The sequence below is a fragment of the Aquarana catesbeiana genome, linkage group LG05 (genome assembly GCF_042186555.1).
Source record: "Aquarana catesbeiana isolate 2022-GZ linkage group LG05, ASM4218655v1, whole genome shotgun sequence".
Classification (NCBI taxonomy): Eukaryota; Metazoa; Chordata; class Amphibia; order Anura; family Ranidae; genus Aquarana; species Aquarana catesbeiana.
The window spans coordinates 551,618,982-551,636,725 of NC_133328.1; positions in this window are offsets into that span (position 1 = coordinate 551,618,982).

Here is a 17,744-nt window from a genome sequence, read left to right on the forward strand (position 1 = left end):
CCTGCTTATTGACCAACATATGCCTGCTATGTATAGCCTTCTGGTAAGCAGATTGGATTTACACGTTGTGCGGTGTGCTTTCCTGTATACAATGAAGCTGGTGAAGGGCTTTTCATCTCTCCTTTCTTGGAAAGACTGTTGATTTATTTAGCGCCGCATGTGGCCTTTTATATTTTTTTATTTGTTGATCAACAAATTGTGCTGGCTGCTTTTCCTAAAATTATTATCACTGTTTAGTAGCGCAAATATCCACCCCCTCTTTTATAAACCTTAGTGAACAAACAGCATCATGAAGGCCAAAGAACACATCAGAAAGGTCAGGAATAAAGTTGTGGAGACGTTTAAAGCAGGTTAGGTTATAAAAAAATATCCCAAGCTTTGAACATTTCACGGGGCACTGTTCAATCCATCATCCGAAAATGGAAAGAGTATGGAACAACTGCAAACCTACCAAGATATGGCCATCCACCTAAACTGACAGGCCAGGTAAGGAGAGCATTATTCAGAGAAGCAGCCAAGAGGCCCATGGTAACTATGGAGGCGCTGCAGAGATCCACAGCTCAGGTGGGAGAATCTGTCCACAAGACAAGTATTAGTCGAGCACTCCACAAATCTGGCCTTTATGGAAGAGTGGCAAGAAGAAAGCCATTGTTGAAAGAAAACCATAAGAAGCCTTGTTTGCAGTTTGTGAGAAGCTATGTAGGGGACACCCCAAACATGTGGAAGAAGGTGCTCTGGTCAGATGAGACCAAAATTGAACTTTTTGGCCTAAAAGCAAACTGCTATGTTTGGTGGAAAACTAACACGGCACATCACCCTGAACACACCATCCCAACTGTGAAACATGGTGGTAGCAGCATTATGTTGTGGGGCTGTTCCAGGGAAGCTGGTCAGAGTTGATAGGAAGATGGATGGAGCTAAATACAGGGCAAGAAGAAAACCTGTTAGAGTCTGCAAAAGACTTGAGACTGGGGCATAGATTCACTTTCCAGCAGGACAATGACTCTAAACATACAGCCAGAGCTACAATGGAATGGTTTATGTCAAAGCATGTTCATGTGTTAGAATGGCCCAGTCAAAGTCCAGACCTAAATCCAATTGAGAATCTGTGGCAAGACTTGAAAATTGCTGTTCACAGACACTCTCCATCCAATCTAACAGAGATTGAGCTATTTTGCTAAGAAGAATGGGCAAAAATGTCACTCTCTAGATGTGCAAAGCTGGTAGAGACGTTTTGGTTGCAACATGACAAAATGTTGAAAATGTATAGGGGTGTGAATACTTTTTCAAGGCACTGTATCTTTTTCTATGCAGCTGTATTTTATCTTCAATGCAATTGACGTGTACTTTGCAAATGCATCTTCTCTCAATATCAATTCTCTGATCACATCAGATGACTTGGGGTATACATTTCTTGGTAACTCCTGTTACTCTGGTGCCTGCCCAGGGAGACTTTGTATTATTATTATACAGGATTTATATATCGTCAACAGTTTGCTCAGCGCTTTACAACATGAGGGCAGACAGTACACTTACAATACAAATCAATACAGGAGGGATCAGAGGGTCCTGTTCGTTAGAGCATACAATCTAGAAGGGTGAGTCAAGTGGAAACAAAAGGTAGTAACTGTGGGGGATGAGCTGATGGAGAAAATGATAATACAGTTGTTAGGTGTGGGTAGGGTAGGCTTCTCTGAAGAGAAGGGTTTTCAGGGATCGTCTAAAGCTAATAAAGTAGAGAGCAGGAGGTCTTGAGATGAACGAAGAGAATGAGTAGGTTGGTATTTAGAGACTAGGCTAGTGATGTAGCTGGGGCGAAATTGTGGATGGCTTTGTACGTAGTTGTTAGTATTTTGAATGTAATTCTTTGGCCGAACGGAAGCCAGTGGAGGGAAGCGGAAGCCAGTGGAGGGAATATTTTGTATGCATGTGTACTCACATTCAGGCAAGTGAGGCTTGTTTTCTATACTTACCCCTTTGTGTGTCCTGAGGAAGCAGACCAGTGAAATGCGTTGACGCACAGGGGCTCACTTACCCAAGATCATGTAACATGAATTAGAGCTTGGAAGTATCTGTCCGTTGTTGGCCGACTGTACATATATGCGAATACATGTTTTTAAAATGAAATTTTGGTTACTTTGTATGCGCAAACTCTTTTTATATCTTCTATGTATAAATAAAATATGTTTTTTTTTTACTTAAATACTGTGGTCCAATTTGCCTTTAAAGTCCAAGTTAAGGTTTTTCCTTTTTTTTTTGGTTCAAAGTAAAACCTGCTTTGGGCCACTGGGAATGGACCATATTTCTAACAGCTTCCAGTTTTTTGAGTTGGAAAACACGGTAATCTTTTAGGTAAACAACACACCCTTACCACACCCTCATCATATCTGTACCATTTCTTTTTTTTAATCAGATTTTATTTATTAACGGAACATTTTCTTTAATTATTTGACAACAAAAACATACATTTAGCACTAACATGTCAATATGATAACATTATAGTAAATGAGACATAACCACTATCCACTATGGAATGAGAAAAGACTCTGTTGTTACACAAATCTACAGAACATTGGTTCTCCTCTAAATACTATCCCCAATTAAGCAAATAATACTCGAGTTAATTGAAGCTGACCTCTCACTTACCAGAATGGGGTGTATAAAGCAAGTCTCTAACTTGATTCATAGCTTCCCACCATCTGGTCCAAATAAAACAAAAATGCAACCTTCACGTTGTTCATAAGTAATTATTTCATAGGTTATTAATTTATTAAGCTCTTTTAACCAGTCTTCCATCAAGAGAGTTGCACTGGAAACGCACCTCATTAGACAAAAAGGACTAAGACGCTAATACCTTCAATTATAAAATGTGAGGTTCCCAAAGTAAGTAATATAGGTGACCGATCTGAGATTCCCCTAATTAAAAATCTTGATAATGCCATTAATTTAGGTTATATGGAAACCTATCCATAGAGAAAGAGAGAAAGCTATAGTTAATAAATTCTTCTGTTGCCAACACTGAAATAGGTAATTTATCTGAAATAAATAGTACTAACACCTTAATAACTTTGTTGGAGAATGTAGGAGGAATATAGATACCTGCTAGTACACACACAAACCCCTGCAGCATACAATGCACAAAGACATATCTGCCATCCTTATCTGAATGTACCTGTCTGCAGGTGAATAGAACCAAATGATGTATCTTAAGTGTTATGCCCTGTACACACGGTCGGACATGAATTCTAGGATTTTTTCCGACGGATGTTGGCTCAAACTTGTCTTGCATACACACGGTCAAACAAAGTTGTCGGAAAATCCGATCGTTCTGAACGCAGTGACGTAAAACACGTACATCGGGACTATAAACGGGGAAGTAGCCAATAGCTTTCATCTCTATTTATTCTGAGCATGTGTGGCACTTTGTCCGTCGGATTTGTGTACACATGATCAGAAATTCCGACAATGAATTTTGTTGTCGGAAAATTTTATAGCAAGCTCTCAAACTTTGTGTGTCGGAAAATCCGATGGAAAATGTGTGATGGAGCCCACACATGGTCAGAATTTCCGACAACAAGGTCCTATCACATATTTTCCGTCGGAAAATCCGACCGTGTGTACGGGGCATAACTCATTGAGCATAGGATGAATAGAAAGATTATATAGTAAATTGCAAAAATCTTTTCTCTAGATATTTAAGTGTATCATGTGTAGCATATTTCTCCTGTAGACAGATAACAGATGTATTATAAAGTAGTACTTTACCAAAAAGGGAACTTAATTTTTTGCGATCATTACTTTCCAGGACCGAATATGAATATTGTAGTTTGTCTAGCCAATAGGTTCAAATATTGCAGATGAAATTCCCAACTTCTATTATTCTTGGGGGATAATGCAATAGGCACCTGTCCTATATATAATTCAGGGCAGTCCAAATAAAGGAAACAGCAGCATACATACACATTCGTGGATAGACATACATGCATTTAAAGCAACAAACACATTTATCCTGGGGATAATAAACACGGCAGAGAACTTCAGTCTCCCACACATTGTCCCCCAAAACAAGACAAATAATCTTACAGGAGTGAACTGAGCTGGGGCTATCTAAAAAAAAAAATAAAAAAAAAAAAAACACCTTACAACCAGGGTACTTCCCCTTTGGAATGTAATACCTATATCAATCAAGACAAGCTAAAAAAAATTAGAAGACTTTTTCCAAGAATTTTAATTATTATAGAATAAATAGAAGTTAGTAAAAATAGGGGAAGTTGTGGAAGACTGAAGGGGAGGAAGGGAGAGAGAGAAGAAAAATGTAATCAACCTATTTATATTTTTTTTCTCCCCTTTCCCCTCAAGTTTTATATGAGCTGCAATTATCATGAAAATTTAATTTTAATGTACATTTAAACACATTGGGGGTTATTTACGAAAGGCAAATCCACTTTGCACTACAAGTGCAAACTAAATATATATATATATGCTTATTGTGATTTTTTTTTACCAAGAATTTGTAGAAGAATACATATCGGCCTAAACTGAGGAAAAAAATCGTTTTTTTTTTTAAATGTGGGATATTTATTATAGCAAAAAGTAAAAGATATTGGGGGTTATTTACGAAAGGCAAATCCACTTTGCACTGCAAGTGCACTTGGAAGTAAAGTCGCTGTAGATCTGAGGGGGACATGCAAGGAAAATAAAAAACAGCCTTTTAGCTTGCACATGATTGGATGAGAAAATCAGCAGAGCTTCTACTCATTTCAGATCTACCCCTCAGATTTACAGTGACTGCACTTCCAAGTGCACTTTCAGTGCAATTTCAAGTGCACTTTGCACTTGTAGTTTGCACTTGTAGTGCAAAGTGGATTTGACTTTCGTAAATAACCCCCATTGACGCATAAAGTGATGCAAAAGCTGCTTCACACCTGATCAGGTGGTAATAATGAAGGCAGATCCTCTTTGTTAAATGTATGAATGTGCTGGCAAGGCAAGTTTCAACATCTTCAGAACAGAAAAATGTAATTCAAAACATTTTCTAGTATATATAGATAGATAGATATCAGGCTGTAGACACACTCACATACCAGAAGGTGCAGTACTATTTTTCAGGAGAAATTCCAGGTAAAAGCTACATTTTGGGAGATTGCTTGGGCACAATTTACATTCCTAAATGTTTCCTATAACTTCACTTTTTAAATTGAGTTCCACTTTACCTGACCTACTACCAAAAAAAAACCGGGGGTAGGTGGACTCTTTCGGAGCATCGTTGCGCTGCAAAAAATGTGCACAGTTAGCCAGTGCTCCTTGCAAATGTCTGTGATCAAGCTGTCATTAGTCAGCACATATTACAGTCAAAATGCACAGTGGCATTCAGAGTGGCTCTGTGCTTTGTGATCATTGCAAGCCAATCACAAATGTAGATAAAAAAGGTAAACTATCCCTCCCCTTCTGCCTCTGCAGCCTATTGCTTCTCCAACAATCTTTAACCAAATGCCCCGGGAGCCAAAAGGAGAGAGAGCCCAGATGACTGCAGCTGTCACTAGCTGGGATTTTTTTGAGGTTGGATTGCGCTTGACTGTCACAGACTCACCCGAGTTGTATGTAGGGGGGAGCTGCCAAACTTACACGCCACTGGCTGCTCATTGTGAGTAATCGTGAGTCTGCTGCCACTGGTCTCAGGTGGAGCCTTGATCCAGACCCGGCCGGGGATTCAGCCTGCTGCAGCAGGGACCCTGGTGGAGGGAGTCAAAGTCAGACTTGATGAAGGGATCCAGGCTCCAGCAGTACCCTGGGGGTGTCAGTCTTGAAGTGATCTGGACCCTAAGGCAGGTCCCAGAGATATGCTCAGGGAGATCAGCTCTTCAAGAATCCAACGCTTGTGATTCACAGGCAGGGGGGAAAGAGGATGAAGGTGATCAGCTGGTGTCCACAACTCTAATGAGACCGTGGGGGGCGCCCAACTGAATCTTTGCCTTGGATGATAGAATGTCTAGCTTCGCCACTGCCACCAACAAAAGGGGGGGCACAATGAGCAGCAAGGGGATACACAGAGCAGCTATGGGGCATATTGACCATAAAGGGGGCAAGCTAGCCACCAACAGTTATGGGGCACTCACTACTGATTACCAACATTTAAGGTGGCACACACCATGGATCACTATTATTTACAGGGGTACTCACCTCCAACCATCACCACAAAGGGACACTAATAACTGTCCAATGAAATCTGCGACATAGTCCTGACGTCTGCACTCTGACTGTTGCATTGTATAAACTAAAAAAAATTTGGGACATTTTAGGACATGAAGAAATGTGATAGGCAGTAAATATATATGATGCCTTATAAATGATATACAATTAATTTGAGCACAGTGTTGCATTACTGAGTAATTGTCAGTCAAACTATCACAGCAACAAAAAACGAAATATGGCCTGGTAATAAAGGGATATATACAGGCTCGAACTCAGCAAGAAAATACGAAAAAAGGAACAAAGCACATTTCGTAATTAACGGTAGTTTTCAGAAGGGGAAAAAATAGCTGTCTAACATAGATCAGCTCTTTCTTATAGCTATACCACTTACAAAAACTTTGAAGCTCATAGGACACAGCTGTATCCACTTCTAGTTTCATATTAGCACTTGTAAATACTATACTGTACTATGATTTGAGGAATTGAACATGTCAAAGCATGCGGTGTAAGTTGTGCTAAACGCTCTGTGGGGGATATTTAAGCAAGTCTAAAACCTGTGCAAAACTTACCATAGCACATACACCACAAACCTGCTAACCAGAAAAGGAATCTTACAATAAAGGTGTATTCACAGGTTTCAGTCTGATATTTAATCTGAAAAAAAAGGTTTTCATATTTCAACTAAATCTAAGAGAATGGTTGAAATGAACCTCTTGTAGAACATTTATTGAGCAGAACATAAATGCAACATGATGGTAACAAAACAAGAAGGAATATGGAAGACATTGGAAGTACCACTGAGTGCTACTTTATAATACATCAGAGAGCAGCTATTATGAAACAACTATTATGAAACAACCATCTGCTGTTCTGGTGATATAGATGTAGCACCCTCCCAGGTAGGTGCTAGGATTAGATAGATAGATAGATAGATAGATAGATAGATAGATAGATAGATAGATAGATAGATAGATAGATAGATAGATAGATAGATAGATAGATAGATAGATAGATAGATAGATAGATAGATAGATAGATTTAGTGTTGGCTCAAATCATTTTTGTGGAGCTGTGTTTTGGTAGGAAGATTTAGTTGCCTCAGTGTACTCAGTCTGGCTGTAATTGTTTGTTAGGTAAGTTTAGTTTGCTCACTGTAATCAGTACAGATGCATTACACTAGTTATGTCTGCTCAGTGTGCTCAGCTGCTGCCAGCCTGATACCTCCCTTTGTCTCCAAAGAGCTTGAGAAGTTTCTGGAGCATAGGTGTGGTAGCATGAATATTGTTACAGCCCTGGCCAATCCCAGAAAGTCAGACTCTGAAGGCATTTTGGGAGACCGTATGTATTTTGAGAGCACACCGGGCTCTGGGTCTTTTCCTGCAGAGGACAAGTCCAGCTTGGAGGAATTTGCTACCCTCCAGGGTGTTGCTGCCACATGTCTGCTGTAGTGAGGCCTCAGGTGGGCGACCTACAGGCCTGGATGCAGAGTCCCTGAAGCTAGAGAAAGAGAGCTGGCTGAGGGGGGCTGTCCACTGAAGATCTGGCCTGGTATCACCAGAGTAAGGTGTTGCTTGGAAGTTGCAAGTAAGCAACCAGCTGACCTTGGGCCTTGTGTAAGTACAGACAGTTCTGAGAGATCTTGAGGACCTTCCTGGCTGCTGCTACCCCTCTGGTGCTAGAGAGTCAGCTGTGGGTCTGTTTATAGGGGACATTGACTGGTGTTCTGAAGAACTTTGTCCACCTAGTTCTCTGTATATGGGACTCTGCTCTTGTGGCTCTAAAGGAAGGAGATTGAAGTTACTACTACTACTTCAAAGCTAAAGTCCACTGTTTGTTGAAAGCACAGACTTTAATACAGTTTTTCCAGAAAGAATAATTAGGCCTTAACTTGTACACAGTCCCTGTGTTTAGAGTATTCCACTTAATTCCCGCAACCATATCCAAGATCTCCAAGAATAAAAACAACAAAATTAACACCCCTGAACTGGTCATTGCAGAAATGTGTGGCTGAGCCTGTGTGCTTGGCTGCAAGCAAAGCTAGTGAGGAAGACCTGGACAGTATACCCACAGCACATATCACTACACAGTCAATGCGTAACACCCCTTCCTCCTAGATAAGTCATTCTAATAACTTGTAATGAATAATTCTTCTTGACCAGTTGAATACTGTTGTGGATGTTTTTTTCATGTGTTGGCTTGCTCAGATGCAGTTCCCTTGACTAGGGGTCTAATAGAGGTCTAGTAGTATTTCTACTAGACCCGAATAATTGTTTTAGTTTTGTTGCATAGGATCTTCATTGCAAAGATTTATCTAATCAACATGTTTTCTGATCTTGCCATTTAGTGTTTACTTTGTAGTATGACTAGATGACCTCGACAGCAGTTGCTGATATGAGTCTTGGTCCAGCAGCATAGCATAGTGTATACCATTTGAACTTGGTTCAGACAGTCTTGCTAAACCCACAATTTTATATAACTGAAACTTTTGCTTCCCCTGTCTATTTGAGTTCAAATTAGGTTGATGATTACCCATTTTATTAGTAATTCTGCAGGTCTACAGCTAGTACTGGAGTATGGTGTTAGATTTTGTTTCAAGGCAACGATTGCCAATTTTTTGTACCAGTCTCCATGAACAATTCTTGGCAATGATATGCATATTTTTGGAATTGATTACATGTGTTGCAGGTTCTATTATTACTTATTCCTATATGACATTTACAGTTTGTTATCTCTTATGTATTTTAGGATATTTTATTGCTTTTATTAGTTAGTGCTACACTTTTGTTTATAAAGGAGAGACTTTCATGGGTATTGAAGTGTAGGATCAAAAATGTAATATATCAAAGCTCATCTTTAGTAAGAAACACTTACTATGAAAACTACCTGTACAGAAAGGCATGGAAGAGTTCTGGATAGTAGATATGCATAATAATTGCTTGGGGTATGGTCTCTTTGAGGGAGATAATAAAGAGCTGTTTTCAAGTACTCAGGATTACACTCACGTACAGAGAGGTCTGAAGCAACCAATAGGGGTTAATGAGGTGTTGTGTGGAGCAGGACACACTATTATGAACTTTTCTGGACCCCTGGAGCAGGTGGGGACTTTAAAACTCTGTGGTAAGACAGGTTTACACTGGTGGTAAGCCGAAGCTTTGTTTTGTACCAGAGTTTATGCTGAAGTTAAAGTAGTTGTAAAGGCAGAAGGTTTTTCTTTATCTTAATGCATTCTATGCACGATTGGCTCCCGCTGAAGTCAATCAAATTTAGTTAGCCAATCAGGAGAGAGGGGGCTGGGGCCGAGCTGCAGCTCCGTGTCTGAATGGACACACAGAGCTGCAGCTCGACTTGGGGACCCCATAGCAAGCTGCTTGCTGTTGGGGCACTCAACAGGAGGGAGGGACCAGAAGCTCCAGCCAGGGACCCGAAAAGAGGAGGATCCGGGCTGCCCTGTGCAAAACTGAGCCTGCTACTGAGTGCTCACTTTTGTGCTTTGCAAGTGTAAGTGTTACTAGAAGAATTTAATTCAACTAAATAGAATACTGTGAACCTCCTTTGGACTCTGAGCATGCTGCTTCTTTATGTTGGGTACCATACTGCTGGCACCACCCATAGGGTACGTAACCATTACTTTATTTATTAATCCACAAAGGGGGCCTGTATCTGGTTTTCCCTCTTACTGTTAAGGTGGCTTTCAGGTTCCAATACACCCTCTCCCGGCAGACCCCTCACAACTATCAGGTCAAGTTTGGGAAGAGGCTTTTGTCCTCCTCAGCAAGGGGACAAGAAGTTTTGCCATGGTGACTTGGTATGGTTCAAAGGGGGGAGGGGACTCCCCTTCCTCCTGGCCTGTCAGGCTGCATGTTTAGATAAGGGTTCAGTATGAATTATTGGGGAGACCCCACACTTTTTTCTTTTTTTTTTATATGATGTTCCCTCTTAAAGTTCATACTCATTAAGAATAAGGGTATGTTATGTATTTTTAGAGGAAACCCTGTGCGTTTTTTTTGTGGGGCTTCTCCATTAGCATGAAGGGAATCCCCAGCGGCTTTGTATACATACAGAAATAAGCGGCTAATAACTGTCATTTGCTGGCGATTTAACCACTTGCCGACCAGCTGCTGTCATTGTACTGCGGCAGGTCGGCTCGTTCACGCGAATCACCGTCATTGTACGTCTGCTCGGGATCTCTATATTGTGGGTGCGCATGCCCACTGGCCAGCGGGGGAGCCAATCAGCGGGGGGTGCAGACTCAATGTCCGCCGGCCACCCGCGATCGTTCCCTACATTGACAGAACGAGGATATGCCTGTGTAAACAAGGCTGATCTCCGTTCTGACGAGGAAATTACACAGATCCTGTCTTTCTGCTATGCAGGAAGACGGATCTGTGTGTTTCCCCAAGCAGCCCATCTCCCATACAGTTAGAAAACACCTGCAAGGAACACATTTAACTCTTTGATCGCCCCTGATGTTCACCCCTTCCCTGCTAGTGTCATTAGTACAATAACAGTGCATATTTTTAGCACTGATTACTGTAATAATGTCACTGGTTCCCAAAATAGTGTAAAAAATGTCAGTTAGGTGTCCAATCTGTCCGCCGCAAAGTCGCAGTCCTGCTAAAAATTGCAGATCACCGCCATTGCTAGTAAGAAAAAAATAATAATAAAAATGCCATAAATCTATTCCCTATTTTGTAGACGCTATAACTTTTGCACAAAACAATCAATATACGCTTATTGCAATTTTATTTACTAAAAATATGTCGACGAATATTTATCGGCCTGAACTGAGGAAGAAACTTGTTTTTTCATATTTTTTGGGGGGATATTTATTATAGCAAAAAGTAAAAAATATTGCTTTTTTTTTTTCAAAATTGACGCTCTTTTTTTGTTTGTAGCGTAAAAAATAAAAACCGCAGAGGTGATCAAATAACACCAAAAGAAAGCTCTATTTGTGGGCAAAAAAGGACATACATTTTGTTTTAAAGGGATTTTAGCATTTTTAATGTTGACCCTAAAGTATTAGTAAAATTGCTGCTCCCTGCCAAACGAAATAAAAAAAAACATTTCTTTTGCTTTGGTACATATTCCCCAGGACAGTGCTGAGCCCCACATGTCCCTTGCCTATTCGCCTAGAAAATGCTCATTACTTTTTTTTAACATTCATGTCCTACTTAGGTACATTCAGCAGATCTCTAGTTGTCTGTAAAAAATGTGCTTGGTCAGTCATTTTTCATGCTGTGTCAGTAAAAAAAAAAAAAAAAAAAAAAAGTTGTGAGGAGTTGACAGCTCTGGGGGAAGTCTTAGCTGAAATCGAGGTCCTTGCCTCCTGAAGCTCAGTGATTCACAATCTGCAATGTTTCTGGCAGAGTGTAGTAGTAGAACCTAATTTCACTGTTCTATAAGTAGTAAGATAAGTCATGTCAAGTTTTAGATGGTAGCATTATATTCATTCAGGATTTCTCAGGCACTTTCTCATACAGGAGCATCTGATCACCAATCATTTCTATTGGCTGCCTGAAACCCAAGCATGCAAGTGTTATCCTGTTTCTCTTATTTTTTGATTTTTTCCTTTATCCTCAATACTAATTTTTAAAGGCACACTGCGCCAAAGTTGAAAATGAAGCCTTGAGAAGCTGACAGGAAGCACAGTTTAAAATGACTTCAGTACTTCTGTTTGCAATTAGGGATGAGCTTAAGCATGTTCAGATCCTGGGAAAGGCTGCCAGAAATCTGTCACTGTCCTGGGCCTGGGAAGTCTCTGTATATGTGCAGCTGCAAGGCAGGGAATGCCTCAGCCACTAATGATTTAGGGTGACCACATTTCCAAACTGCCATTAAGGGACACTCCCCCCAGCATGCACCAGTCGGTGACGTCACACAGGTGGTGCCTCCGTGTAATGTAGCCGGGTGGTCCCACCCCTTACCGATTTAAGAAATGTCAATTGGCTTACAATGCAGTCGGCAGGTGGCCATGCTTGAGAACGGAGCAGGTTTTTTTGGGGGGGGTTTGGGTCGGTCGGAGACTGTGGACATACCACAGGAGACGGTCAGAAACTGCAGACATACTAGAGGAGATGGTCAGAGACTGCAGACATACTACAGGAGACAGTCAGAGACTAAGGGCATATTACAGGTGAAGGTCAGAGACTGCAGACATACTACATGAGATGGTCAGAGACTGTGTGCATACTACAAGAGACGGTCAGAGACTGTGGGCATACTACAGGAGACGGTCAGAGGCTGCAGACATACTACATGAGATGGTCAGAGACTGTATGCATACTACAAGAGACGGTCAGAGACTGTGGGCATACTACAGGAGACGGTCAGAGGCTGCAGACATACTACATGAGATGGTCAGAGACTGTGTGCATACTACAGGAGACGGTCAGAGGCTGCAGGCATACTACAGAGATGGTCAGAGACTGCGGACATACTACAGGAGAAGGTCAGAGATTGCAGGCATACTACAGAAGATGGTCAGAAACTGTGGACATACTACAGAAGATGGTCAGAGACTGCGGACATACTACAGGAGACAGTCAGTGACTGCAGACATAATACAGGAGACGGTCAGAGACTGCGGACATACTACAGGAGACGGTCAGAGACTGCGGGCATACTACAGGAGACAGTCAGTGACTGCAGACATACTACAGGAGATGGTGGTCAGAGACTGCGGACATACTACAGGAGACGGTCAGAGACTGCAGGCATACTACAGGAGAAGGTCAGGGACTGCGGGCATACTACAGGAGACGGTCAGAGGCTGCGGACATACTACAGGAGATGGTCAGGGACTGCAGGCATACTACAGGAGACGGTCAGAGGCTGCGGACATACTACAGGAGATGGTCAGGGACTGCGGGCATACTACAGGAGACGGTCAGGGACTGCAGGCATACTACAGGAGACGGTCAGAGACTGCGGGCATACTACAGGAGACAGTCAGGGACTGCGGGCATACTACAGGAGACATAAAATAGTTAAAGGTTGCGCTATTCAATCATGTATATACAAATGTAAAATTAGATGAATAAAACAGTCCATAGGTAAAAATAAATCCTGATGTCAATCTCCACCATCCACCACTGTAGTGAACTTAAATATCTGTGCCTCCACCAACAGCTCAAAGGCTCTCTTACCAGCTCCTATTGATCCCTCATTACAAGGGATCGTTAGCGTTTGTGGCTTTAACCCAGCCAAGGCCTTTCACCAGGTCCACATGGTCTCCCAAGAAGATCACCCCTTGGTACCGTATAAAATGTGAACATTTCTCACTCAGGTTCCAGGTGATGCATCTCCTCCGTCCAGAGGAAACACAAAGAGTCTGCGGGACTGTCCTGGGCAATCCGGGACACGTGGTCACCCTATAATGATTGGCCCTGTGCAATAACAGCTTCACTTAAGTGGGTTGGACTAGGATCTAAACAAGTCTGAGCCCGTGCCTACTTGTGATGTTGGAATACCCTGCTTACTTCCTCACATGTAGAAAGCCTGATGAAAAAGTACATGTGGTTTTTCATGCACCCATGTTTTAAAAAGGTGCAGGGGCCTCTTTCCTGTAGGAGAGAGAGTAATGTCACCAGCACATCAGGCATGGGACCTGATGAAGGGGTCCTGTGTGGCTCTGAAAAGTTGCTTTCTGCTGTAATGATGTGATCGCTGATTAACCACTTCAGTCCCGGAAGGATTTACCCCCTTAATGACCAGGCCATTTTTTACGATACGGCACTGCATCCATTTAACTGACAATTGTGCGTGCGTACTACGCTGTACCCAAACAAAATTGAGGTCCTTTTTTTCCCACAAATAGAGCTTTCTTTTGGTGATATTTGATCACCTCTGCGTTTTTTATTTGTTACGCTATAAACAAAAAAAGACCAACAATTTTGAAAAAAAACTCCAATATTTTTTACTTTTTGCTATAATAAATTTCCCCTAAAAAATATATAAAAAATTATTTCTTCATCAGTTTAGGCCAATATGTATTCTTCTACATATTTTTGGTAAAAAAAATTGCAGTAAGCATACTGTATATTATTGGTTTGGGCAAAAGTTATAGCATCTACAAAATAGGGGATATATTTATGGCATTTTTATTATTATTTTTTTTTACTAGTAATGGCGGAGAGCAGCAATTTTTAGCAGGGCTGTGACATTGCGGCGGACACATCAGACACTTTTGACACTTTTTTGGGACCAGTGACATTTATACAGCGATCAATGCTATAAAAATACGCTGATCACTGTATAAATGACACTGACAGGGAAGGGGTTAACACTAGGGGGCGATCAAGGGGTTAAATGTGTTCTCTGGGAGGTGTTTCTGACTGTGGGGGGAGGGGACTGACTGGAGGAGGAGAGAGATCGCTGTTCCTGATCACTAGGAACAGACGATCTCTCTGTACTCCCCTGGCAGAGCGAGGATCTGTTTGTTTACATTGACAGATCCCTGTTCTGGCTCTCTGTGGAGCAACCGCGGGTGTCTGCTATTGCCATTAAAGGGACCGATGTATTGGTACGGCGATTCGCACAGCCAAGCCAAACCTGCTGCAGTATAAATGCGGCGGCTGGTCGGCAAGCGGTTAAAGCTTTGGACCTATTTTTGAAGGTCTTGGTGTGCTGATGACATTACTCTCTCTGATTACACCCACTTACAAATACAGCCATCTTTGCAGGAATGTGTGCGTTGGGAATAGTGCGTTGGTGTTTCCTGTAGGAAACGCAGGTACAGCAGCCCATTCAAATGAATGGGCTACAGTGTCTACACAAATGCAGCATGAAGAAGCTTGAATATGCTAGTATTGTGTAAAAAGGCTCAGCAACTATGTAGAGAAGCGAGTTAAACATGCCTGTCAGCCATGGAACTGATGAGTAATATGACTTCCTCCAGGCAGTGTACAAGCTGCTACAAGTTTAAACTCCACTGTGGTTCTGTACAATTCGTCTTTATGCTTTGTCATGAAACATACCGCTCTGTAACACAATCAAATACTGTATATTGTTTAATAACGATATACAAAGTACAATGATATTATGCAAAGTGCCATATCCCTTCACAGCCAATCAGATTATATTAGTTAGTACAATGAAAGGCAATTGCTGATTGATTGCTATTGTACATCCTTCTTTCACTAGGAGGGAACATAAGAGATCCTGAAGTGGACCTGCCATTACCTTTCTGTGTACAAGAAGAATTTTCAGAGTGACACAAACTACAGCAACAGTATAACTTTTACAAACAAACTCTACCATTTATCATTAAAAAGCAGTCCCTGAGCTCAATGACTTAAAGAGGAACCGCAGTCTGCTCACATAATTTGTAATAAAAACATCTTTGCCATTCTGAAGCTTCCCTCCAACCACTTTGCATATTTTATATATACTGTGATTCTGTACTTGCCAAATATGCTGCAGAAATCTCCCTCCACTGAGTCTGGCTGCAACCATTTTAACTGTGGGCAGCTGAAGCTGCTGCCTGTTCACTTCCTGGATTTACACAGACACACACCTCCAGCCCTGCAGCTCTCATTGGCCCTCTTATAACTCACCCCCTCCCTTCCTGGCAAACTCTCACAAGAGTGAAAGAGAGAGAGCTGTGCATGATATGATAAGCCTAGGCTGATGACCAGACAAGAAACAGGAAGTGGACCGTATAAGGTATTTACTGGCAGAAAAAAAATGTTTTACTATCCAAAGTTAAAACAACGAGGGCAGAAGATTTAATAGATGGAAAGATGGAAAAATGGCTGAAGTTCTGCTTTAAGTTAAATGACTTTTTTTAAGCTGGGATGATGTCTTCAGCCTGCATCAGGCACGAGGATGCACTCCCTCTCCTCCAATGATCAGACACCACCATTTACTATGCTTCACTGATGAGTGGACACAGTGAGTGATCAGTGCCAATTGCTCACCGTTTTCATTCAGAAAAGGAAGAAACTGGTAAATAGGACTTATTTACCGCACACTCGCCGCTCTCCATCCTGAAACAACCACCTGAATGCTCTCAGTAGCTGCTGGCGGGAGAGGAGAGGGGGGAAGCTGGCAATGCTGCAGGGAAGGAGGGCACACAGGGAGGCCTGGATAGCAGTGGGGTGGGGACGCAGATACCAATCCCCCAGCAGGAGGAATAAAAAGGAGGAGAAGCTGGAAGAGCTGCAGTGGGAGCCACAAGAGTTGGCAATAAGGCAGTACAGCCATTGCTCCTGCTCAGCAGATGTCTGGGCCCCTCTTTTGAACTTATGAGGCCTGGGTCCTGTACAGGAGGGCTGGCTGTACTGCCTTATCAGCGGCCCGGCTTTTACCTTTTTTCACCTTCACATTACTTAGCGCGAATAGCTTTAACATGAAAACATAGTTTGTATCTGGTTTTCGTTACACTTCAATCATGTGTAGTGGTGTAGTTGCCACTAGTAACAAACATCCACCATATCACCCCACTGCCAGACTCCCATATATCCCTTGCAGAGACAATGAACAGTAATTTGCTTTGTTTTGTTTTGTTAATTGGGGGCTACAACTTGGTTGGGGAAAGGGTTATATGGGATGCCCATAGAATAAACCATTTTTGCCATCATATTTAGTAGGATTGTCCCGATACCGATACTAGTATCGGTATCGGCACCGATACCGAGCATTTGCCCAAGTACTTGTACTCGGGCAAATGGTCCCGATGCCTCCCCCGATACCTTTACAGTCAGCAGTGATCGGTGCGTGGGGGAGTTACAAGCTTCTCCCCCCGCGGCTTTCAGCTGCTTTAGTGACTTACAGCGGTGATCGGTGCTTGTAACTCCCCCACACGCGATCACTGCTGACTGTCACTGCATCCTCCATGCCCCCTCCGTTCTGCTGTCCCCCTCCGCTGTCCCTCTCCGTTCCGCTGTCCCCCTCCGTTCCTCTGTCCCTCTCCGTTCTGCTGTCCCCCTCTGTTCAGCCGTTCTGCCGTCCCTTTCCCTTCCTCTGTCCCTCTCCGTTCCGCTGTCCCCCTCCGTTTTGCTGTCCCCCTCCATTTTGCTGTCCCCCTCCGTTCTGCTGTCCCCCTCCGTTCTGCTGTCTCTCTCTCTCCGTGTCCTCCTCCTTCCTTTGTGAATGGAAAGAGTCAGCTGACTCTGTCCATTCACATAACTGAAACATTGTAATCTCCTGTGATTACGATGTGTCAGTTTATGAATGGAGAGGAGCCGCTGTCTTCTCTCCATTCATTCCCAGTGCAACTGAGGCTGCAGAGAAAGGGACTGGGGAATCTCTATCCTCTGTCTCTTTCTCTGTCTCAAGGGGGAGATATCAGAGGTCTGTTAAGACCCCTGATATCTCACCAAAGCCCCCCAACAGGGCTGATAAAAAAAAAAAAATAAAAAAAAATATTGCAATAAATAATAAAAATAAATATTATTCTAAAAAATAATACAAATGTAAATTAAAAAAACACACAGACACCGTTCAACCCCCCTCCCCCCCAAAAAGAAAAAAAAGAAAGCATTGTTAAAAACAAAAAAACAAAAAACACTGTCACGTGACATTTAAAAAAAAGTATCGGTAATCGGTTATCGG